Source organism: Lissotriton vulgaris, chromosome 2_1, assembly GCF_964263255.1.
Source record: "Lissotriton vulgaris chromosome 2_1, aLisVul1.2, whole genome shotgun sequence".
Lineage (NCBI taxonomy): Eukaryota > Metazoa > Chordata > Amphibia > Caudata > Salamandridae > Lissotriton > Lissotriton vulgaris.
In genome coordinates this window covers 1,944,354,395-1,944,379,685 of record NC_141687.1, presented here as the reverse complement: position 1 = coordinate 1,944,379,685, position 25,291 = coordinate 1,944,354,395, and positions in this window count along the sequence as shown.

Sequence of the window (25,291 nt, the reverse complement as noted above, 5' to 3'; positions counted from 1 at the left end):
AGCAGGCATAGGTCTTGACGCAGCATTGTTAAAATGGGGGACCCCCGAGACTTGCTGGAGCTGCGTCGCGCTTGCGACGCAGCTCCAGCAATGCGCCACATTTCCGGCACAGATGCGTCACGCATCTGTGCCGTTTTTGCACCATGGTGCGCCGCATTATAAATGCGGCGCACCATGGCTGGCGGAGCTGTGGCGCACTGTGGCGCATGTTAACTGGCGCATCCCTGGGGATGCGCCAGTTAACATAAATCTGCCCCTAAGTATGCACAATTGACTGAGTGAAATAGCTTGTGAAAGCTGACGAAATTGATGTACATAGACAGCATTCATTTCCCTTCTTCTCCCACTCCTCTCCCTGTGGGCACCATGGATACTGTACATTATTGACCGCATCACCCTGCCCGTAAGAACCCGTACCCTTATGCATATGTTCAGCCATTCTAGGCACCATGGCCTTTTTACCCATTGGAATCCCCGGCTTCCCTCCTGCGCGTATCTTGCACCCCCTCTCTCATGTATAGACCATGAAACCCTTTCCCTTTGCGCGATCCTGATGTGAAAGGTAACCCTCCTGCTTGACCCAGGCATTCCCCATTTCCCTCTCGAAGAAGCATCCTTCGCCTCAGCTGACATAGCCCCCCAGCTGTATCTGACTGCCCCTGTTCTCTCATGTACAGGTCATAGGATCTCTCTCTCTCTCTCTCTGTGCGACCCTGGCCCTGCGCGCACCCTGACCCCCCTCCTTCCCCTCACATGAGCAAGTCATAAACCCTCTTCTTCCGCAAAGCCCTGTCCTTGAGAGTCACGGCCGCGCCTGACCAGCACCTCCTTCCCTTCCATGAATGCCCCTCTGTTGACAAGCCTTCCCTCCGCGCCCGATTGTCCACGCAGGCATGAATACCACTCCTTTGATGACCCCTTCCCCCGAGTCCGGCTGACCACACATGTCCGAGGCCATCGCCTAAGCCAGGGGATACCACTTACTGCCCTTATTGTATGCCTAGCCACCCCACCCCCTGGGCCATGATCAGGCGTACACATCCTACGAAACACTCAGCTGCGTGATTGCCCTCCCCTCTTATCAGCAGGTCAAGGGTCCCCATTGTGAACGTATGTGGAGTAGGATCACCACGAGGATTATAGGGATGTCTTTCTTTTGCGTCATACTGTCCTGATTGTACCATCAAATGTTTTGTAAAGTATAAAAGCAAGAGTCTCAGCTCACTTGTTAGAGCACCTCCCGAAAGACACTGTGTTTCGTGTCCGAAATGACTGGCTCTCCTCATGAGAATTAAACTCTGTTCCTTGATTCCTGCTTCCAGCGCCCGTCTCTTTATTTTGGTAATTATTTTAACATGGGAACTAAGAGGCGGTTTGCGCCAGCGGCCTGGGCATCGATGGCAATTCGGGCTCATTTTTCACAATTGGCGTCCCAACGCGGGGTCCATCAGTGACATAAGGTTCGGTAAGAGAGATCCAGACGAAGAAGTGAACATCTAAATGATCGGGGTATGCCTGCCTTGAGAGGGCCCTCGCCCGGCTGCCGATCGACAGAGCTTCACCAATTCTGAACGGACCTCTCTTGAGTGACCTATTGTCCTGACTGGAATCCCACAGGAATGCTGCATGGAGTAAGAGAACAATCAGGCGCTGGAGGAGGAAGACGAAGAACTGTCCGTATGGTCCGGTCCGGGTAAGATTAAGTAGGGTGTTTTTACGCCTGATTGGTAGGGTGGTTCTATCCACCTGATTGATTGATTGATTGTATTGAAATCGGTATTTGTATACTGATATTGTATTGGTTGGTATTGGTTCATTTAGCTTTGAAGGCTACTTGACATATTGGTTCTCTTTTGAGAACGAGACATTCTCTGTTTGCAAACAGCGGCGAATAGGAACGTCGTCCCTCTTTGCAGATAGAGAAGGGTAGGTAATGCAGACTTTTGTCCCCGTTGTAATCCGTCATGCCTACTTTTCTCCCCACTGATTGTTTGAAGTCGATTAATAATCGATTGTTGCTCTTTGAGATCTTCCCTGTCCACAAACAGAGACGAATAGGAATATTCTGTTCCCTTTATGGATAGCGAAGGGAAGGTAATGCAGACATTTGTCCCCGTTGTAATCCGTCATGCCTGTTTTTCTCCCCATTGATTGGTTGGTTGCCTGGACATTGTTGTCCCAGGAATTGTTTCGTTTGAGGTATTTTCTATTTGCAAACAACGTGAAATAGAAATATTCTGTCTAGTCTTTGCAAGTAGAAAAGGGTAGGTTATGCCCCTTTGTGAATTCGTCAGTCCTACCCACTCCCCACTGGTTGGTTATTGGGGGGTAGCTCGCATGGTCCGCCCAGGAGACTACCCTTATGGAGGACATATGCTCTCTACTCATGGGCCATTTAGTAGAAATAGACCGACTGGTCCGTCCAGGAGGCTACCCTAGTAAGTGGAAGTACATCGCTCGGTCCGTCCAGGATGATACCCTAATGAAGGAATATATGTTCCCCTTTTGATCGATAATCTCGTTCCACCCCGGACCATTTATTGGAGGGGACTCGTCTGGTCCGTCCAGAAGTACCCCCCCTAGTGAAAAGGACACATAAAAATATGAAGTGATCACCGTTCCCTACTAACAGAAAGCTTTAGCTCGAAACACGCTAAGGAAGAGAAAGAAAAATAAAAGGAAATCAGGCTAAGTCAGTAACCCCCTGATGAGCTTTTGACTTCACCAAAAATAAGAAACATTAGAAATACTTCGTAATAAGAAATGTAAAATGGCGAAAAGGTTTGATAGCAGAACATAGCCACGAGGTAGCTAGGCTCCACTGCCTATTCCTGCTCCCAACATGTCTGCCCCATTTCCCACCACGCCCAAATAACGGTCACATGAAATAGAAAACAAATCAATAGGTACCTACCCCCATTCCGGAAGCTCCCGAAGTGCAACGGGTCCGCGGTTACGCCCATCCGGAAGGCGAGGCCTCGTGGCACGAGGGGCTCGCCTGGCCACGGTCAGGAGGAGATGATGTTGGGCAGGCGGTCCAAAGAATGGCAGAGACCTCTCCTTCTCTCCTCTCCTGCTGCCCTGCAGGCCACGGGGGGGGGGCTGTCTTGCCTCAGCCACCGACCACCCCCCCCCCCTTCTGTCTCTCGCCTGGTCCAACCCACAAAGAAGGCCGAAGCCAGGGGCGAGAACGGCGGCAAATCAAGTAGTCCCGCCACATGCCAAATTCGCCATCGCCTGCATAGTTACAGGTAGTCCCGCCACATTCCAAATCCCTGGAGAGTTGGAGGTAGTCCCGCCACATGTCAAAAAGGGAGGGGGGGGGCTGTCTTGCCTCAGCCGCCGACCACCCCCCCCCCCATCTTCAATGGCTGGCACGGCCAATATCGAAACGATGGAGCCGAGGAGCGGCGCGGGGTCGCTGGAAGGGGGAGGTGGCGCGAACGACCCTCCCCCACCTCCCTCCAGGTGGAGGCTTCCAGCGACACCCCAACACTCTTTGCTTAAAGAGGGTCAACATCAAAAAGCGGTCTTCTGCCCAGGACGGGCACACGCTCCATATCGTCTCTCCTCGACCTTGAAGATTCTATAAGAGCCGGGGGGCCCCCGACCCCCTGCATGGGTGCCCCCGCCCCCTTCGCTGGGAACCACGACATCGGAACAACTCCTGCCGGCACCAGCCTCGGATTGGAAATGGCTAAAATGCAGCCACGGCACAGACTTGTTCAGTTCCGGAGGAACACCAGAATGACCCGGTAGGAAAATTGTTACCGCCCTTCCCACTCTTTGACTCATGGTCCATATTGTTAGACTGTTAACCACATAGCACGAGACTTTTTGAACTGCCAACGGAAAGTTCTGGGCCAACCATGCGAGACTAGAGACACTCTGACTGTGCTGGAACTTGCCTGACCCCACCCAAAATGGCGCCGACACAAAATGAGACGTTTTTTATGAACTTTATTGCACCCTGATTGCGCAAGCTTTTTGCCCCGAGATATATATAACGTCTTGGATAATGAAAGTAGATATGAAGGATATTGAGTATGTGCTTGGACAATGAATTGACTTAGGGTGGGTACTGATTATGAGTTGGAAAATGAATTGGTGTAATTTAGGTAATGAATGAACATTGGATAATGTATTCATGAATTTATTAAAGATGAATTACTGACATGCATCATGTTTGCTCTGTAGGGGAGTTTAATACGATTTTATTGCACTGCCGCACTTTATGCAACGAACTGCCACCAGCCTTGTTCTCCTTATGTACAGTTCCAATCTGCTCCGTGGCTAGTCCACTAGGTTGTAGGCCTGTATTTATACGTCAACACTTTTTATTAAAAGTATTTTGAAAACGAAAGCATAGTTGTAGCGGTTGCATTAATGAGTTTTGCATGTATTACTACTGTGAGTAACGAGAAAGTATGACGAAGGTTAAAGGTTAAAAAGGACCCGATATTTAGCAGCCACACTATGTGTCACAGGCAGCCGGAAAAGTGCTTTAGAAAACCTAAAAACGACACCACAGAAATGCCACCTGACCGCCACCCTTGTACCCGATCAAAAGGGGTTACGACCAAGTAACTCATGTAGATACGCAGATCGTCAATGATTATCTGTCTGACATTTCTGGTCCCTCTGGGCTTAAACGCCGTGATGGTAGGGAAATGCACTACGTGGAGATAGATCGAGTATGTGGTAGGTAAAAACATTTCCGGATTACTGCATGCTGATGAGGTTTGAATATTGCCCCCCCACCCCTTCTTTCTCCTCCCTTCTGCAGGTCACGTCGGAACCTTGGCTGATGTATGGAAGGACGATGATCGAACCGCCATTGAGAAGGGGAAGAAGGGAATATGAGCATGGTCCTTATGACAAATAAAAGTTTTTAAAAGACGTAGACTTAAACATGACTGTTCCTCCTTAGAACATAGCAACGGGAGGATGGACTGACATAGAGACTGGACAAGTACTGAATGACGAAAAAAAATAAAAAATAAATTGACTAGAAACGACGCGTTAAATAATGAAACTGGACGTTTTGACTAGGTAGGGAAAGGTCAAAAGAAAAATTGTACGGGTAAGGGTTGCCACGGCACCACCCGCCTAGGAAGTCAGAAATGTTGCCGATGTTCAAAATGCACTGCCCCCTTTCTCACACTCTTACAGATATAGCCAAGCTGTCCGACTGTTTTCCCGATCAATGCTTGCCGTTGCCTCAGCCTGGAGAACTTCCCACCACAGGAGGGAACAGAAAAATGGATTAAGATCCAACCATGGGTAACTAGCGCGACCAGGTTAATTTCTGATCAACCAACCGAGGTGTGAGTATTGGTAATTGGGAGAGCTCGCAGGCGTGACAAGCGAGAAGGGAAAGGGGGGAAGGGCAGAAAGAGCTAAGCACGTAGATAAATAGGATAGTAAAGATACGTAGGATATATATAAAAACAGATGTTGTAGACTAACAATTGTTTCCTGTCTTGTTGTGAATGTCTTGTATATGTGTAATACATGTGCCGTCTTCCCTGTCTAAGTTTGTGTGTGTGTAACGTACGAATATATGTCTCCCCTCTGTCTATATCTGCATGTTACCTGACCTTTGCTGTTCTGTGTTGTGAGCGCACTAAATGACCTATTTTCGTACACGTCTCTCGCTATCTCTCTCTCTCTTTCTCTCTCCACCCCCTTATCTCTCTCTCTCTCTCTCTCTCTCTCTTTACATGTCATACGTGTACCGAATGGCTCGTTTAGATTGCGGACGACTCTCACTCTCTATGAGAGTCTCCCTATTTTCTCTCCCTCTTCTTTTTTTTTTGGTAAAATTGTGCCCCACCGGCACCAGTCTGATTTGATACATATTGAACGCGAAGGTGTTCAGCGAAATTGACCGAAACTAAAATGACTGTATCTCGCCATGTTACTGCCTCTCCTTTCTGCAAAATGAATGAACTTGAATTGGCTGAGAAGGAAAGGACAGGTAAGACGACTAAAGTCCCCCAAATCTGGCCATTTATAGGGGAACTGTATGTCAATGGCACCTTATGTCTGTTCTTCAGAGACGAGCGCCAACGTCTAGATTGAACCCCCAATGCCCAGATTGCCCCACCCCCTTTTGCACCCAAGCGCAAGCGCCCGAAGCATCCCCGCCCCATTTTTGATAGAACCCCTTCTGCTGTCCCAGGTATAAACATAATGACCATGAGTAGCTGTTGACCCTTGAGGAAATCTTGTTTTGCCCGACTCTCGACGATAGCGCCCCCGCCCTGTGTGAAAATGTTAGCCAGTCCTGAAGGAAAATGCTCTGTAAATGTTGAATATGATGTAACGCACAGTTGATGGAGATGTCATTTATCCTCACGTGAGTTATAAACAGGACAATGAATAAACTTGCCATAAACTCAGTAGGAATGCTGACACATGCACTGCTTGGTAATAGACCTCTGACTGTGACCGATGAGCATAAACTCTCAAATGCGTAGAATTGAGGGAGGAATTCATATGCGTAGATGTCTTCTTCTGCCATTTCTCTAAAACGTTGTCTTGTACCTATTCAAAGATTCACGATCACCGAAGGAGATGGGTCAGATGTGACATACAGCCTGACTGCAGATCTTGGGACACGTATGACATCGACCAGAGGTGGAGCTGCAGAGCAACAAGACACGGGACGAGACCGCAATTTCAACGTGGAAAATGAAAAATGACGGGCCGCCTTGAAGCCCTCCGACTGCTAACCCACGTGTGCCTGGAGTCTCCGTCCGTCTTCTTTGGGCCCGATTGATGGGCCTGCCTGCTTGTTATCCTTTGTTCCCTTGGTCCCTTTTGTGTGTCCCAGGAACTCTGACCCAACTCCGCTCACTCTCTCTCCTATCGACTATTTGAACAACATTCACCCACCTTCCCACGTGACTTTTTGCCAAAGGAAAGAACTGCAATTATATGGGAATAGGGTGTTGCCACAGAACTATAGGTGCCGAGCATAAGGCGCCGCCAAACGGATTGTTTAGGGAACAGGACTGTGGTCTAACAGCAGAGGACTGACCGCACCCTGCAATGCGTAAGGATAGAACCGAGCTGGACCTATAGCTCCACCGCCGGTGCTCAACAGCGCCAACGAAAATACTCGGATTAGAGCCTACCAGTGATGGCTCGCTGATAAAAAAACACTGTGACGAAGAGATCTTGTGTATTGAACTGAATTCCGCTCTCAACTACCTCGTCAAAACTGTTCATTGGTCACATTTTTAAGTCAGAAAGATTCATGCTATGTAGTGCGTTTAATTGTCAGGAACACAACGAAAATGTAATTTCCTATGTACTGCATTCTTCCCATCACCTTAACTGTCTATGATTGTACGCCACATGTTAGTATCGACAAAGTGCTAATTCGTCAACGATGCTTGTCTACCTGTAATCACATCAGTTGCAAAAATGATTGCTGTTATGTAAAAAGGGGCGACTGTGAAAGCTGACGAAATTGATGTACATAGACAGCATTCATTTCCCTTCTTCTCCCACTCCTCTCCCTGTGGGCACCATGGATACTGTACATTATTGACCGCATCACCCTGCCCGTAAGAACCCGTACCCTTATGCATATGTTCAGCCATTCTAGGCACCATGGCCTTTTTACCCATTGGAATCCCCGGCTTCCCTCCTGCGCGTATCTTGCACCCCCTCTCTCATGTATAGACCATGAAACCCTTTCCCTTTGCGCGATCCTGATGTGAAAGGTAACCCTCCTGCTTGACCCAGGCATTCCCCATTTCCCTCTTGAAGAAGCATCCTTCGCCTCAGCTGACATAGCCCCCCAGCTGTATCTGACTGCCCCTGTTCTCTCATGTACAGGTCATAGGATCTCTCTCTCTCTCTCTGTGCGACCCTGGCCCTGCGCGCACCCTGACCCCCCTCCTTCCCCTCACATGAGCAAGTCATAAACCCTCTTCTTCCGCAAAGCCCTGTCCTTGAGAGTCACGGCCGCGCCTGACCAGCACCTCCTTCCCTTCCATGAATGCCCCTCTGTTGACAAGCCTCCCCTCCGCGCCCGATTGTCCACGCAGGCATGAATACCACTCCTTTGATGACCCCTTCCCCCGAGTCCGGCTGACCACACATGTCCGAGGCCATCGCCTAAGCCAGGGGATACCACTTACTGCCCTTATTGTATGCCTAGCCACCCCACCCCCTGGGCCATGATCAGGCGTACACATCCTACGAAACACTCAGCTGCGTGATTGCCCTCCCCTCTTATCAGCAGGTCAAGGGTCCCCATTGTGAACGTATGTGGAGTAGGATCACCACGAGGATTATAGGGATGTCTTTCTTTTGCGTCATACTGTCCTGATTGTACCATCAAATGTTTTGTAAAGTATAAAAGCAAGAGTCTCAGCTCACTTGTTAGAGCACCTCCCGAAAGACACTGTGTTTCGTGTCCGAAATGACTGGCTCTCCTCATGAGAATTAAACTCTGTTCCTTGATTCCTGCTTCCAGCGCCCGTCTCTTTATTTTGGTAATTATTTTAACATGGGAACTAAGAGGCGGTTTGCGCCAGCGGCCTGGGCATCGATGGTAATTCGGGCTCATTTTTCACATAGCTGTCTATTGTTTTCACACGACTCTAGAGATACACTCTTATTCTGAGGGAGCAAAGTTGTCATGCTATATGGTTGTCAGAAGCTAATCCCTTCTTGTCTACCCAGGGAGGTTAAACTCCTCCTTGTTTATTCGAGAAAGTTTCTAGTGACCTCTGAGCTAGCTGGCAAAACGTAAGTCTAATATAGTCAGTAGAGACTTAGTCGACCTCAGTCCTACGTCTACACTGCTGAATATATTATTCCAATGCGCAGAGCCTATTGGGAATATAGGAACTACACTACAACACCTGGCATATAAGACACCAGGCAGACCGCCAATACAACTTTTATTTGGGGTTCATTAAAATTAAAGTCTTTTCCAGATTAGACTACATCTTTACACTAGTGATCCACCTGGCTAAGGTGGTCGAGGTGTGACACCTGGCCAGGGAAATCTTTGTTAACTCCCCAGTTGGTTAGAGCTATGGGGATGTGCCAACACAACTCTTGGCCCACAACCTATTAACGCCTGGCACCTCCGAGACATCAAGGTTACTAGGGACTTGACTCCGGCCAAGGCTGCCTAATTTGAAAACAATGAGGGATCAGTCGCCTCCTACCGGACACTCTGAGAGGCCTAAAAGGCAGTCATATGTGGCAGAGCATACTCACTAATAGTAGGGCTACAAGGAGAGAAGCAAAACCCATACATGAAGCTGGAAATGTCGATTCTCCAATTAGCATGCAGAGAGAATCTTGATTTCATTAAAGACAACGGAGGCTGACATTATGCAATAACTTTTATTGCTGCTCAAGATATGCAGCCCTTTAAAGTGTAACCATTACATCATAAATAAAACATTTTACAGGACATGGACAAGTGTCCTAGCAACCAGTAAACATCCTCTTAGAGCTGCGAAGGAAAGGACTTGAGACTCAAAATCTTCCAACGTCCACTTAAAAGGTTCATAAAGAAGTCGAATCTGAAAAGGAAAAAACACAAGGAATAACACTTGTTCCGGAAGGGAGAAATATCAAATGCAAAGACATATTAAACAAATTTTAAGAATATAGTAAGTAAAACATCCACCAGGGAGTGGTGGGAGGGATAATGTCAGCCTCCGTTGTCTTTAATGAAATCAAGATTCTCTCTGCATGCTAATTGGAGAATCGACATTTCATTACAAGACCGGAGGCTACATTATGCAAGTTCAAAGCTTCTTAAAGCAACATTACTCACATGTTCGACAGGTTTAAGGTAAAATTTAACAAAAGTTGATGCATTAGACCAATCTGCTGCTTTCAGGATATCAGAAAGGGATCCTTGTAGAGGGAGGGAGGCAATGAGACAAATGAAGAGTGCCTACACACCCTCCGTCTCAAGCTGAAATATTATAGAGACTTAATGGAGGAGAGGGCGAGAAGCACACATACCCTGTCCCAATGATGCCTACATGAAGTGGGCAACAAAACATGGACACTACTTGCATGGCTTGAAAAGCGGGATCAAGCCATGGGATGGGTGTCACACATCACTGCGGATCTGGGCAAAATTATTTATGACCCCAAGGGCATAGAGGACACGTGTTTAATATGACCGACCGACCTGCCCTGGTCAGACCCGATCGCTCCCCCCGCCACTGCTGCCAGGCCGAGGCTCTGCCCCTGTGTGGAGTGGCCCCCTGCTCTTGCCCGCTCTCTCGGGCCACTAAGGTTTGCCGTCTGGACTCGTGTCCTGCTTTTACTGCTTTGCCTCGTGTTGCTGTCGGTTCCGTCGCTACCCTGCCCCTTGTAAATTAGCTCCGCCTTTATATTTTGTGCCTTAAACTCTGTTGCTGCTCCTATTGTATTTTGTCTGATCACTGTACTCACTGTTCCGTCGCTCCCCTGCCCCTTGTAATTTAGCTCCGCCTTTTGTATTTTGTGCCCCAAACTCTGTTGCTGTTCCTATTGTATTTTGTCTTATTACTGTACTCACTGTACTTGCCCTGTTCCCCTGACCCACCCTGCTCCCTCCCACTGCTCCCCCACGGCCCCACCCACGCTCCCTCCGCATCTCCTCACCGCTACCCCCCCACTCGCCACCCCGCTCCCGCCTCCCATCTGCCCCTCCCTCCCACTAAGTAGTACTTAAGCCCGGCGCGCGGGACGAGGAGCTGCGACCGACCGACCAGCCCTCGTCAGACCCGATCGCTCCCCCCGCCACCGCTGCCAGGCCGAGGCTCTGCCCCTGTGTGGAGTGGCCCCCTGCTCTTGCCCGCTCTCTCGGGCCGCTAAGGTTTGCCGTCTGGACTCGTGTCCTGCTTTTACTGCTTTGCCTCGTGTTGCTGTCTGTTCCGTCGCTCCCCTGCCCCTTGTAAATTAGCTCCGCCTTTGTATTTTGTGCCTTAGACTCTGTTGCTGCTCCTATTGTATTTTGTCTGATCACTGTACTCACTGTTCCGTCGCTCCCCTGCCCCTTGTAATTTAGCTCCGCCTTTTGTATTTTGTGCCCAAAACTCTGTTGCTGTTCCTATTGTATTTTGTCTTATCACTGTACTCACTGTACTTGCCCTGTTCCCCTGACCCATCCCGCTCCCTGCCGCTGCTCCCCTGCAGCCCCACCCATGCTCCCTCCGCATCTCCTCACCGCTCCCACCCCACTCGCCACCCCGCTCCCGCCTCCCAGCTGTCCCTCCCTCGCTCCGCCCCCCCCACTCTCCATTTATGGCAGAGTGCATGCGTACGCGCAGCGTTGATGCGCAGCAGGTGCGCCGATTGTGTGCCGAAGGCGCGCCAAAGGTAAGCCCGTCTGCGCCCGTCCTGCCTGGACCGCGCCCAGTGCCAGGACTTCTGGCCCCCACCGATGCAAGACGACCCGACAGACCTACGACGCCGCCGCCCTCAACGCACTCAATGCCGGCTGGAACCCCGCCTGCTGCCGGGCCGCCCGAAACGCATTCACGGACCCTTCACCTGCAGAACCTGCAAGTTCACCTGCCTCCGAACCTGCACAGCACCCGCCAAGCCAGACACCAGCAGCAACCTCAAGTGCATCCTGCTCAACACCCGCTCCGTCCACAGACACGCCGTGGAACTCTGGAACCTGCTCGACACAACAACACCAGACGTCGCCTTCCTCACGGAAACCTGGATGAACGCCTCCTCAGCCCCCGACATCGCCATCGCCATCCCGGAAGGGTACAAGATCATCAGGAGGGACCGCGTCAACCAGACCCGAGGAGGCATCGCCATCGTCCACAATAACACCATCCGCATCACGACCGACTCCAACGACACCTTCGCCGCCGCCGAGCACCTCCACTTCCAGATTCACACCGACCCAAAGACGACCCTCAGAGGCACCCTCATCTACAGACCCCCGGGACCACGCACACAATTCAGCGAAGACATCACGGACTTCATCAGCCCACACGCCCTCCCCTCCATCCCGACTACATCCTCCTAGGGGACCTCAACTTCCACCTGGAGAACAACAAGGACCGCAACACCGCCGCCCTGCTGGACAACCTCACCAACCTCAGACTCAAGCAACTGGTCAACACCCCCACCCACTACGCCGGTCACACGCTTGATCCCGTCTTCTCATCCAGCAAGCACATCACCTTCAGCCACTCCATCGGACTCCACTGGACCGACCACAGCTGCGTCCACTTCAGCTTCAGAAGAACCACAACCCACCACCACCCGCAACAGGTTCCTCACAGAAGCTGGAGCAAGATCACCGCCGACCAGCTCACCACCTCCCTCAGCCAGAACCCACCCACCAGCACAACGGACCCCCAACGAAGCAGCCCTCAACTTCACCCAGTGGCTGACCGTCTGCGCCGACGAACTCGCACCACTGAAGAACCCTCCCAGCAGACCCATAAGCAAGAAGACCTCCTGGTTCACCGATGAACTCAAGGACTCCAAGAAGACCTGCGGCACCCTCGAGAAAGCCTGGCTCCTCGACCAGACCACTGACAACATGACCGCCCTTAGACACGCCACCCGCAAGCACCACCAGCTCATCCGCACCACCAAGTAGAAATCACTGAAGGAACGACTGGACAACAATGCCCACAACAGCAAGGAACTCTTCACCATCGTTAAGGAATTCTCCAACCCCAGCACCGGCAACAACGACATCACTCCCTCACAAGATCTCTGCGACTATCTCGCCTCGTTCTTCCACCGCAAGATTGCCGACATCCACAACAGTTTCGGCGCACCACCCACTCACTCAACCGTTGAACCAACGCCCCCCACCGCCACCCTCCGCACCTGGACCACGGTGACCACCGAAGACACAGCCCGCACGATGAACGTCATCCACTCCGGATCTGCAACTGACCCCTGCCCCACCACGTCTTCAACAAGGCCAACTCCACCATCGCACCCCAACTCCGAGACGTCATCAACACCTCCTTCGACACCGCCACCTTCCCGGAGAGCTGGAAGCATGCCGAGCTCAGCGTCCTACAATAGAAACCAATAGCGGACCCCGCCGACCTCAAAAAATTCCACCCCATCTCGCTCCTTCCTTTTCCTGCCAAAGTCATCGAGAAGATCGTCAACAGACAACTTGCCGCCTTCCTCGAGACGAACGGATCCCTCGACCCCTCGCAGTCCGGTTTCAGAGCCAACCACAGCACCGAGACCGCCCTCATCGCAGCAACCAACGACATCCGAGCCCGGCTCGACAACGGAGAAACAGTGGCACTCATCCTCCTGGACCTCTCCACAGCGTTCGACACTGTCTGCCACCGCACCCTAATACAGCGCCTCAGCAACATCGCCATCCAAGAGAAGGCACTGGAGTGGATCGTCTCATTCCTCGCCGGAAGAACACAGAGAGTCCGCCTCCCCCCGTTTCGATCCGAGGGCACCGAAGTCATCTGGGGCGTTCCGCAAGGATCATCACTCAGCCCCACCCTCTTCAACATCTACATGAGACCTTTTGCCGTCATTATACGCCAACACAACCTCAACATCATCTCCTACGCCAACGACACCCAGCTGATCCTCTCCCTCATCAGAGACCCCGACACCGCCTGAACCAGCCTACACGAAGAAATGAAAGACGTCGCCGAGTGGATGAAGAACAGCCGCCTGAAACTGAACTCAGACAAGACGGAAGTGGAGAAGTGTGGCTCAGGGGTTAGAGGCGGCAGACCCGGAAGCTGAGATCGGCCCTGGACCAGGGTTCAATTCCCCGCCTCGACGGGCGTTGGGCTCAATAATTCCACGGACTCGATAATTCTCGCTCCGGTGCCTACTCGACTCACGGGTTCACACTCTGCGACTCTGGGCAATAGCTTGCTTAATCTCCACAACGGCCCCTCGCGGTGGGATGCCTGGCTTTCACCTTGTGGATACCCTGCCGGGGCTATCTCACAGGGGAATACCCGGACGGGTTCCCTAAGCAAGCGCATAGATGCCTGTGATGTGGGCAATTTGCGCTATATAAATACATTTACATTTACATACAAGTCCTCATCCTGGGACCATCGCCCTCCGCCTGGGATGACGCATGGTGGCCCCCAGCCTTGGGCACTGTTCCCAAGCCAACAGACCACGCACGCAACCTGGGCTTCATCCTGGACTCCTCCCTCTCGATGACAGACAAGTCAACGTCGTCTCCTCATCATGCTTTCACACCCTACGCATGCTTCGCAAGATCTTCCGATGGATCCCAACCGAAACCAGGAAGACGGTCACCCAGGCCCTCGTCACCAGCCGATTGGACTACGGAAACACCCTCTACGCCGGAACCACAGCCAAGCTACAGAAAAGACTCCAACGCATCAAGAATGCCGCCCGACTCATCCTGAAATTCCCCGTCGTAGCCACATCTCCGGCCACCTGAGGGACCTGCACTGGCTCCCCGTCAACAAGAGGATCACGTTCAGCCTCCTCACCCACGCACAGAAGTCTCTCCACGACCTGGGCCCCAAGTACCTCAACGACCGCCTGACCTTCTACACGCCCACCCGCCAGCTACGGTCTACTAGCCTCGCCCTCGCCGCCGTACCACGCATCCGAAGAGCAACTGCCGGAGGCAGATCCTTCTCCTACCTAGCGGCCAAGACATGGAACTCCCTCCCCATCCACCTTCGGCTGACCCAGGACCATCTCGCCTTCAGGAGACAACTCAAGACCTGGCTGTTCGAGCAGTAGCGGACCCCCTCCCCCAAGCGCCTTGACACCCTTCCTGGTGAGTAGTGCGCTATACAAATGTCATTGATTGATTGATTGAATACTAAGAGCAACTGTATTCCCCTTAAACACATTGATCACCCACAGATATTTGCGACTATTTGAGACACATTAAACTTCCTATTTTTCTAGAGGAACATAGCACCTTCTTAGAGGAGGATATTGAACCGCATGAAGTGGAACAGGTAACCCAAGCACTAAACTTCAGCAAGGCTATGGGACCCAATGAACTCCCCATTGAACTTTACAAATGCCTCACCTCAAGACTAGCTCCCCAGATACACCATATGTGGGGAGAAGCATGGTGTGAACACATGCTCCCAGCAGACCAACGTTTGGCGATGATCATCATCATCCACAAGGTGGGAAAGCCGCTGGAGAGATTTAGCTCCTTTCAGCCCATCTCCCTCCTCAACGTTGAAATCAAACGTTTTATCCAAGCTCCTTGCTAACAGGCTGCATCTGGTAATAACCATCCTGACCAATCCATCTTTATGCCAAACATAGGGACACATCTAAATCTGCACATGCTGTATGGAGTGTTGTCTGGCTAACAAAATGATGAGGTGCCCACGATGGTCCTATCAATGGACTCCTCAATGGCTTTCGATACCCTGGAATGGATTTATATGTTTGGAGTGCTCAAACGCATGGGCTTCAGACCCAATATTCTGAGCTATATATACTATATAACGACCCAATGACCCGCATCAAGGTTAATTGTATTGTGTCATATAATATTACCCTGGGCAGAGGGTTCAGACAGGGATGCCCTCTCTCCCCATTTATATTCACGCTCGCCTTGGAGCCTCTGGTAACATGGGTCTGCCAAGACCCGATCGTAAGAGGCATCATCTGAGGGGAATCTTTATATGCAGATGATATCCTCTTCGATGTAACCAGCCCCCCTGCGACCTTTACCCGGCTAACTCAACTCACATCTTGTGAATTTTTGGCCAATACTCCAGATACACTGTAAATTGGGACAAATCCCTCATGCATCTGATAACAGGTCACATGCCCATGCTACCTGGGAGTATCTGCGTCCCCCTGTCTACTGGACACTTCAAATATCTGGGTATACATGTCACTATGGACCCCATCTTATTCTATTGTTTAAACTTAGCTACTATCCTTGATTGCTTTGCTTCAGATGTACAACACTGGAACACCCTCCCACTCTCAGTTTTGGGGTGAGCAGTGATGTTTAAAATGATGACGTTGCCCTGAATGGTCTACGCATTACAAAATACCCCCCATCAAATACTGCAGAAATTCTTCCATACTACTGAATCCCTCCTCCATTCACTTTTGTGGAATGCAAACTCCACCATGGATTGCCCCCTCCAAGTTGATGCGTGGCATCTATGATGGAGGCATTGTTTTCCCTGACATTAAAAGATACTATTGGGCATCACACTTGGCAATAGTAAGCGATAGGGTATTTGCTCCCTGGGATGATCTTGCCTTCAGGTTGGAAAGGTTCTTGATGGGACTTGAAGGATATCAGGGTCAGGGTATACTATACAATTCACTCAAGGCCAAAAATGTATTTCCACAGATGTATACAATAGCTGGGATTTGGAGATCAGCCTCATCATTTCAAGGTTGGGGGGAGAAACCTACTGACATGATACCACTGTGGAGTACTGATGCACTTTCCCAGGTGCACAGTCTTCAGGGTTTTGCAGCGATGAACCTTATAGGGATATCTTTGTAGGGTGATGTATGGAGAGAAGACAACATGCTTACTTGGGTGGAACTACAGCCCCAATACGAATTGGCCACCACTGAAGCTTACAGATACCTCCAGCTCCATTATGCCCTCAGGACACATACTTCCGGCGGGACTCCCATTTCATATTCTTCCCCCATAGAAGATAGAATCCTAACTGAACCACTACCGCAAAAAATGGTTTCCCCGATCTCCAAAAAGCTAATGAACAATTCACCCAACACCCTCATGGTACTCAGGACCAAATGGGAGGGAGACATTGCAGATCGTGATGACGGAGAATAGGAAGAGGCACTGGGGACCTTTCACAAAGTAGCCATACATGCATGGCTCTGACTGATCTTCTTATGTATACTACACCCTCTTACTTTTCATGCACTGCACTTTGGGCCATGGGCTGAGCTCCATAAGATCTTTGCCTCTGGGGCTGTAGTGATAGAGATACCTTCATCCACATCATATGGTCATGCCCGATGATCCAAACCTTTTGGATAGAATTACAAAGAATCATGGGGGAGGTTATGATGGACCCCCCCAAAAACAGCGAAAAGATGTATATTACACATTTGGGACAAGACCCGCCACCAAAGTACGCCAATATATGGCTGTCATTAGGCATCATAGCAGCTATACAGAACATTGCATGGCTGTGGGGGGCGGCTGTGACCCCGGCGGTGGGGAGTGGGAGCGGGACATGGACTGGTGCAGGACTAATGAGAAATTGATATATTAAGGGAGAGGTCCACACGTAAGTTGGAGAAGGTCTTGGCGGGATGGTGCTCATAAAGGGGTTTGGATGTGGGACCCACCTCACCACATGTAACTCGGGAGCAGGATACAGTTGCAGCCTCATAATGGGTTAACCCTTACCACAACTCAGACAGCCATTCTATTCTGCTTGTGTTACCTTGAGGTGGCCCTTTTCCCTTTCAAAGTGGCATGTATAATTGTATCATGACTTCTTTTTGCTGCTTAATGATATGTTTACTTCATTTTTCTTTTCTTTTTTGTTTAAAAACAATAAAAAGATGTTCTCGTTCTCTGTCCTTTCAGAGTTCATCAAAACACTCCGAGAGGGAAGGACAGTATGAACAAAGATCAGATGAGCGAGTCAAGCCGCAAAAAGAGACACATCGCACTTCAGACTACATTATCAAACAAGAGGATAATCGCAAAATTAAACTTCAATTTAAAAAGAAGAAGGTAGCTGGCCTTAAGATAAGAAATGCCAAAGCTACTGAGGACTCTACTATTGAGTGGGCTCTGACGATGCTGGACAGTGTAGCAGAAGCAACAATTGCTCCCCAGAACCTGATGGCATTTCTGGTGAAAGCAACATTGAATAAACATATAACTGTGGAGACACCTGCTACAAGGGTAAGTGTGCTACGCTTTTAAAAATACCAAATTTATTTAAAAGATTTTCTTAGTGATTTCAGCACCTCTAGTACTTTCTCTGATGATTGGGACTGTAAAAACTATACAGGCTGATTTAGAACAATCATTTTCAAATGATTATTTGTATGATGGTACAGCTAATTTTGTCACCATATTTTGTTACCAACACTCAGTGGCGGCTTGCCTAGGGCATGCTGCGGGGCGGCGGGAAGGTGTAGGGGCAGGATGGGTGGTAGTAAAGTCAGACATACGATGGAACGGAGGAATGTAAATATTACGTTACTCTATTCCATCGTATGTCTGAGTACACTACCCCCTCACCCTGCCCCTCCCCCACCCCACCACCCCACAGCACACCCTATGTGAGCCGCCACTGCCAACAATATGGTCAACATTTGTTGCACAAAGCAAGTATCCCACATAATGTTTTCAATTACAATCAATGGGAACATTGCCCAACACCGCAGAAAGGAAGTTCAACAACATTTGCACAGAGGTTTGCTTATTTTTCTTGGTTTAACACTTCAGACCCGGCCTCATATTACTATAGGCTTGCACCAACACCTGCAAAGAAAAATATGCTTACTAACACTAAGCTGATAAACTCTGCTTCCTTTATGGTCCGCTGCCTTTACAAGGTTTCAACTTTTGGAGGGACACTATAGACACACAATCTGTCTGGGGGACTAAATATTTACAGGTTCAGGGAACTGGGGCCTTATTTAGAGCATGCCTCATATCACATCAAATGCTTTTCCTGAACGACACAGTGCAACAGACTTCCTTTCTTGGGCTTGCCAAGATCAATGATTTGAATACACCTCAGATCCCCTCACACACTTTGAGGGTGGCCAAAATTACACACAACACAGTGAGAATATATTAGTTGCCATGCTATACAATGGTTCTTACAATTAATCAAACCCCAATTGAAAGGGATGGTTGGTTTGGCCTATTGACACAAATAGGTGTCAGCCAAGATTCAGGGGTACCAACTGAAGGGTTTAGTATCCACAGGCCTGATCAGTGCTATGTACAATCAGAACACTCAGAGGTGGTGACATCTTACAGTGCTGGGAAGTTATTCCTTGAGTGGCTACAGACCTTGACACTGTCCCAAGTGAAATAACCCTTCTCTCAGATGACATGGATCTTAGTGATTTTTTGTTAGGTCCCTAGAAGCCATGTTGGAAGCGTTTCCTATATGATATTTGCAACAAGCTATGGAAAATCTCTCAACAGGAGGCTGCTGAGAGACTACGTGAAATCGATTGGGTGAACGATGAAAAGGCCTTGGCTGTGGTTAACAATGGTATGACCACACTATCATCCAGGATTTATTTACTGGGCAACATTGTGTTTTCTGTAATAGATCTAATGGAACAGGATTGTTCTAGTCTACAACATGGTCAATTACAATTGTGGTCCATTACACTACTAAACTGGACGTTGCAATCATTGCGTTCTGGCCACATGCCCTGGCGTACATCAACAGTGCGACTCTGTTTTCTGCATACAATCTAACAGTAAGACAGTTGATGTTGCACATTTAAAAATTGGACCAATTACCTTTTACTGTGGCTGAGTCACCATCCACAGAATGGTTAATCCATGGCTACATTACACTGCCAGTGATGACTTTCCAATTTCAATACTGTCTCCAGTATCACCAGGTATGAAGCTCTAGGAGAAGGATACATACACAGGTACTGGTAATTACTGTACAGATGTAGATGCAGGAATGGGGTCACTGAAGTTTTTCTCAGCAGTTCAAACTGTGAAAGTGCTTTAAGTGGATCCTAAGTTTTCAAGGACATTTTGCTTCATGCGGAGCCTGTAATCCTTCCATTGCAAACCTGCCCGGTCACTTGAAGGGATCCCCACCTGCTGTGATTCATCCGGTGTTCGAGCTGCTCTCGAACCGGAGCTATTTAATGCTGAATGATCAAGGCTGTTGTGGGATGGTACCATGCATCGCATATCTGGTCACAGTAAGTTCCAGGGTTACTTGTAGCATGCAAGTGTTGTTTCCACCATCCCACACAGTAAGGGAGGCAAAGCTATGGCCTTCATTGAAGGTTTCCTTTATACGGTTTGATTTTCTGAGCGGAATGAAAGCCATGCTTCTTCAAATAAATGTGGCCTTAACCTCAGCCAGAGAGACGTTTGCTTTCCAGGTTTACCAACTTCCTGCTCCATATCGAACAAATGGTTCATCGTATATCTAACATGTCTGATACGAGCCTTTCAAAAAATCTTTGGAGTTATTCCAGCATTCATACACTCCGTATTGGGAAGCGTTTTTGGAGGCTTCTGCTGGTCCTACTGCTTGTAGTGTCCTTCTTGGTTTTCATTTTTCTGCTTCACAATGAACATTCCAGTTCATCGAGAGATGTAGAAGGCACTGCTAGTGCGACGGTGTCGTGTGCGCATGGTGCTTCATCTGGGCTCACCATGGCTTCGGGATCTAAGCGAGCATTGGTTCCTATCATTCACACCAGTCTGGTTTGACTGCATCTGGCCTGTGTTCTGCTTGCGGTTTTGAGAATACAAACTCATGTTTGACTTGTTTCTGACTCTTGCATCGATTGCACCACCGGACATACCAATGGACCCCTTAAATGACCAGGTGTATCAATGTACTCAGCATATTCCCATGTTGATACCAGCATGCTTAGAGCCTCCATGGGATGCTTCTGCTCCTGGCGGAATGGACAGCAGCTCTTCAACCGGCTCACAGGTTTCAAATGTTTCCTCTGTGGCCTCTGTGGGAACTGGAGAAGCTCACCTTTGCTCCATTGAACTGATACAAGAGGTAACACAGGGACTGTCGCCTGCGAATGCAAGTGACAGTGATGTTGCGTCTCCCACACAGGACTCCTAAACATTTGTCTCTCCTTGTGATGGGAACAATTCAGCCCTTTTTCCAAAACAAGCCAAATTGGACTGCGCAACACCATTTTCTTTTTTTGTTTTTCTCTCTGCTCTCACTGATCATCATGCCTTTTGATGTGCTCAGTCAGTCTATTCATATATGGACTCTGTAATGGACTTATAGAGCTTTTTGATTTTTAATAACATCCCTTTTAATATAACATGTTTCTAGATATTTTTAGACTCTGGTTTTATGACATTGTTTTTATGCTTTTAGCAGGCTTATTTTTTAGCTTTAGTTGATCTTGTCAACCTTCAGATGAGGAGTGGGTGTAATGTTTCCTAAACTAGGCCTAGGCAGCAAAGTGACCTTTTACCTACATTTATCCTACCCTGCTCTGCATAACGGTTCTAGCACTGACCTTTTACACAGTTATGTGGTGAATAAATGTTGATTGGTTACCTTGAAACAAGCTTCATTCATTATGCATGAGGAGTCTTGGTAAAACCCCCTGAACATGACATACATAACAGGATTAACATACTCTGTACAAAAGTCATTGCTATCTTTTATCCTAGGGCGACCAGGCTACTTTGCAAATTCACAATTATTGATTCAGGCTCATCTACATAATCGTGCTTACAACATATCGATTGTGGTAGAGCCCCTGAGGCTACCTTTTAGGTATAAAAGAACTGCACCTTCACTAGTGAAGGAAAGGAGACGCTTCAAAATTGACACAGACACTGAGGTCCCTACCTGCTAAAGCTTCAACACGCAGCAGTCTGACATCCCTTGAAGGGTGTCCAACTCGAGACCAAGGTGGAGTTCTTCATTCTTTCCCCACAGGTAATGGGTTGGCTCTTTCCGAGGGGATTCTTGGCTTCACTCCCACATACATGCTAAGTACACTTACGTACACTTAGGTAGGGTCCCCATCGTAGCAGTACGCTTGATTAGTCATGTTTATTTGCCTGCATATATTCACTATTATAGGACCATGGTAGAATTCTACCTTCAATTCACTCTTTTGGTGCTTGTAATCTTTTATGTTAACTTCTGTCTATGGATTGTCATAGGAAACATATTTTATACAATTATGATGCTGGTTCAATAAATGCTTGTTAAAAACGTCCCCAAAGTTTACTCTGTGTATCTCTCTGAGACTAAGTGAGCATGATTGACTGAACAAAAAATACTGTACTGTGTCCACAATCCCTGAAGGGTCAAGGCTAACCATGTTTGATGGCTGTAAGAAACTATTCGCTCCTTGGAGAGGTTAGGGGGCTTATGGTGGCACTGTGAGCTATCTGGTTAAGACACAATCTCTTAGTTTATGTTGTCCAACAAACGTGTAGATTCTATATATTTTTAGGAACTACACGACAGGTCGAAATGGCAGTAAAAACTGAGTGCAGACTCTGCAGCTGCAGCTCTGAGACGCATCTGAAAGTCTACTTGTGTGGGTGGCACAACCAGTGCTGCAAGCCCACTAGTAGCATTTGATTTACAGGCCCTGGGCACACACAGTGCACTGTACTAGGGACTTACTAGTAATTCAAATAAGCCAATCATGGAAACACCAATCCATCCAGGTTTCTGGACCAGGGTCAGCGGACTCGATAATTCTCTCGCCTCGGTGCCCACTCTGATCAGCGATCACACTCGGCAACTCTGGGCATTAGCTTGCCTCATCTTCACTAACGGCCCCACCAGACCGCCGGGGATGCCTGGTCTCACCCTGGAGATACCCATTAAGGGACCATCTCTCAGGGAAGCCAGGAAGGGTTTCGCAGCGGTCGAAGCGCCTTGGGACCCTACGGGTAAGTAGTGCGCTATATAAATGCCAATACATTTACATTTACATTTACATACACAATTTACATGTAGAGCATATGCACTTTAGCACTGAATAGCAGTGGTAAAGTGCCTAGATTCCTAAATACCAAGAAAAATATTGTCAAAAACAGGAGGACATAAAGCAAAACGTCTGGGGGTAAACCCGCTGAAAAAGCCAACTCTAACAATTTATTTTCTTGTACTACCCATTTGTGCCTTCTGTCAGTGTCCTGGGTCACATGACTGTAAATGGGGCTGCTGTTGGGGTTTGTGTATCCCTCCCACACAGTGACTCAAAGCGGTCTATATGTAGGCAGGATGGACCATCCTGACAGGAGGGACCATCCTGACAGGATGGTTGAGGGAGGAGTTGTGACCTGCCCCACTTGCACTTCAAAGGGCTTGCCTCCAGCACAAACAAATGAACCTGACACCAGCCTATTGCCACCTCAGACAGTTTAGAGTTTTGACAAGAGAAGGGAAGAACTTAAAAGACAAACCTGGTCCCTGTATTCGGCCCGCACTCTATTGCGGCCAGACTGAACTTATGACTTTGTACTAGCCCGGCGTGACCAGATAACCACAGTAAGGGCCCGATGTAGGTGGCCAATACCGGTAGGAAACGGCCGAATTCGGCCGTTTCCGACCGGTATTTGGCCTTTTGAGATGTAGGGGACCTTTTGTTGTCCGATTCGGTATTTTACCAATTCGGTAAAATTACTGAATTTGAAAAATACCGAATCGGTAAGTTTACCGAGTTTTAAAATTCGGGATGTAGGTGGGACTACTTTCAGTCCCACAGGCCCTTCAGATTCGGTATTTTAACACCCAATCCAATTGGGTGTTAAAATACCGAATCCAGGTGTGCATGCACATGTGTGCATGCACACCTATGCCATGTGTCCCTAAGGGCATGTCTGTGTGCCACATGGCACACAAGCCAGTATTGGGGGTGCTAGAGGGTGTCAAAGTGACACCCACTGCACCCTTGCAGAAATCGGTAATTACCGAATCGGTAAATACCGATTCGGTAATGCACATTGATTCCTATGGGCTTCAAGGCCCATAGGAATCAATGGGGGATACCGATTCGGTATTTACAGAATCGGTAAATACCGAATCTTACAGATTCGGTATTTACCGATTCTGAAATACCCACATCTCCCCCCCTCCAATTTACCACTTCTTAAATACCGAATCGGTATGATTCGGTATTTAAGAAGTGGTAAATTGGAGTTTACCTACATCGGGCCCTTAGTGCTTTGTGCTTTTAGGCGCCATTTTCACTTAAACCTGTAAAATTGAATATCTTCATTTCTACTGATTGGACGTCCAGATATCAATGATAGACACTTGTTGTTTTTGGTGCATTTTTTTATATAATCTTTAAAAATGTATAACTACTCAATTTTTCTAAACTGGTTTGGAGTTATTCTTGTGTTGTGTTTTCACTTTATTACTGTGTGTGTGCTGCGTTCATACTTTACACAGTAGTTCTAAGATAAGCATGACTGCTTTTGTGTTAAAGGCGCACACTGAAAAGGATTGTGGCTGTTCCGTGAATGGGGGTTCTGGTCCCCTAAACCAATGCTTACATTTCTTACATTGGGGCAGGTAGGTCTTAAAATGCATTTGAACACAAGATGGAAAAAGCAAAAATGAAGACCCAAATGGAAAGAAGAGGAAAAAAATGAGAGTCTTCAGAAAAGGGAAATGGAATTGTTGAACAGATCACAGAGAGCCAATGGAATATGCAATGAAGATAATGTTATATTAGGCTATGTTAATAATTTTGTAGAGCGCACAAATACCAAAAGGCATCTTGGTGCCAGTGTCAGATCTAATTGTCATTGAACAGGTAAAGCAGAATATTTAAACGGAGGAGCAGAAGAGCCGGATATTTAATTGTTCTTGAGATTTCAGATGATTGGGTTATGCTCTGAGATTGGCTGGCATAGCATTCCACCCTTTACAGGTAGAGTAAGAGAAACATCTTCCTCCCCAGTGTGTTTTTTTAATTCTGGGAATGATTACCTGTTTTGCTGCACATGACCACAGAGTGTGTGTAGGTGCATGTCATCTAAATATTTTTTGGATAAAATTTGAGCAACCTAGTGCAGAGCCTTATGTGCCCAACATAAAGTTTTCCCCTTAATTTCTGTCTTGCTTGGTAACCAATGTAGTTCCCTAATGGTTTGTGACACTGAGCAGAATTTTGGAAGGTTCTTCAGAAACTGGTCTGTCGTATTTTGAAGAGTCTGCAAATGATTTTGTATTAGAGACTGAGAGCCTGCATATAAGGCTTTGCAGTAGTCTAGCTTGGAGACTACTAGAGCTATTATGACAGATGTTCTTAACTCTAATGGGAGAAAGGGAAGAATATGTTTTTAAATATTTGAGGGTACGGAAACAGGAAGACCTTACCTGTTTTGCATGATATGTAAATGTTAGCTTGGCGTCAATAATCACACCCAGGTTTCTTGCTGTCTGGACTGGCAGAGGGAGGGATGCAAGGTTGAAGTTCCAGTTGGAATTATCATGGCCAAAGAGCAACACCTCAGTTTTGTCAAAGTTCAATTCTAAACAATTCTTCTGCATCCAGTTTACAATACTACTCATGCAGATGTTAAATTGCTTAGCCACATTTTCTGGTTCAGAGGCTACAG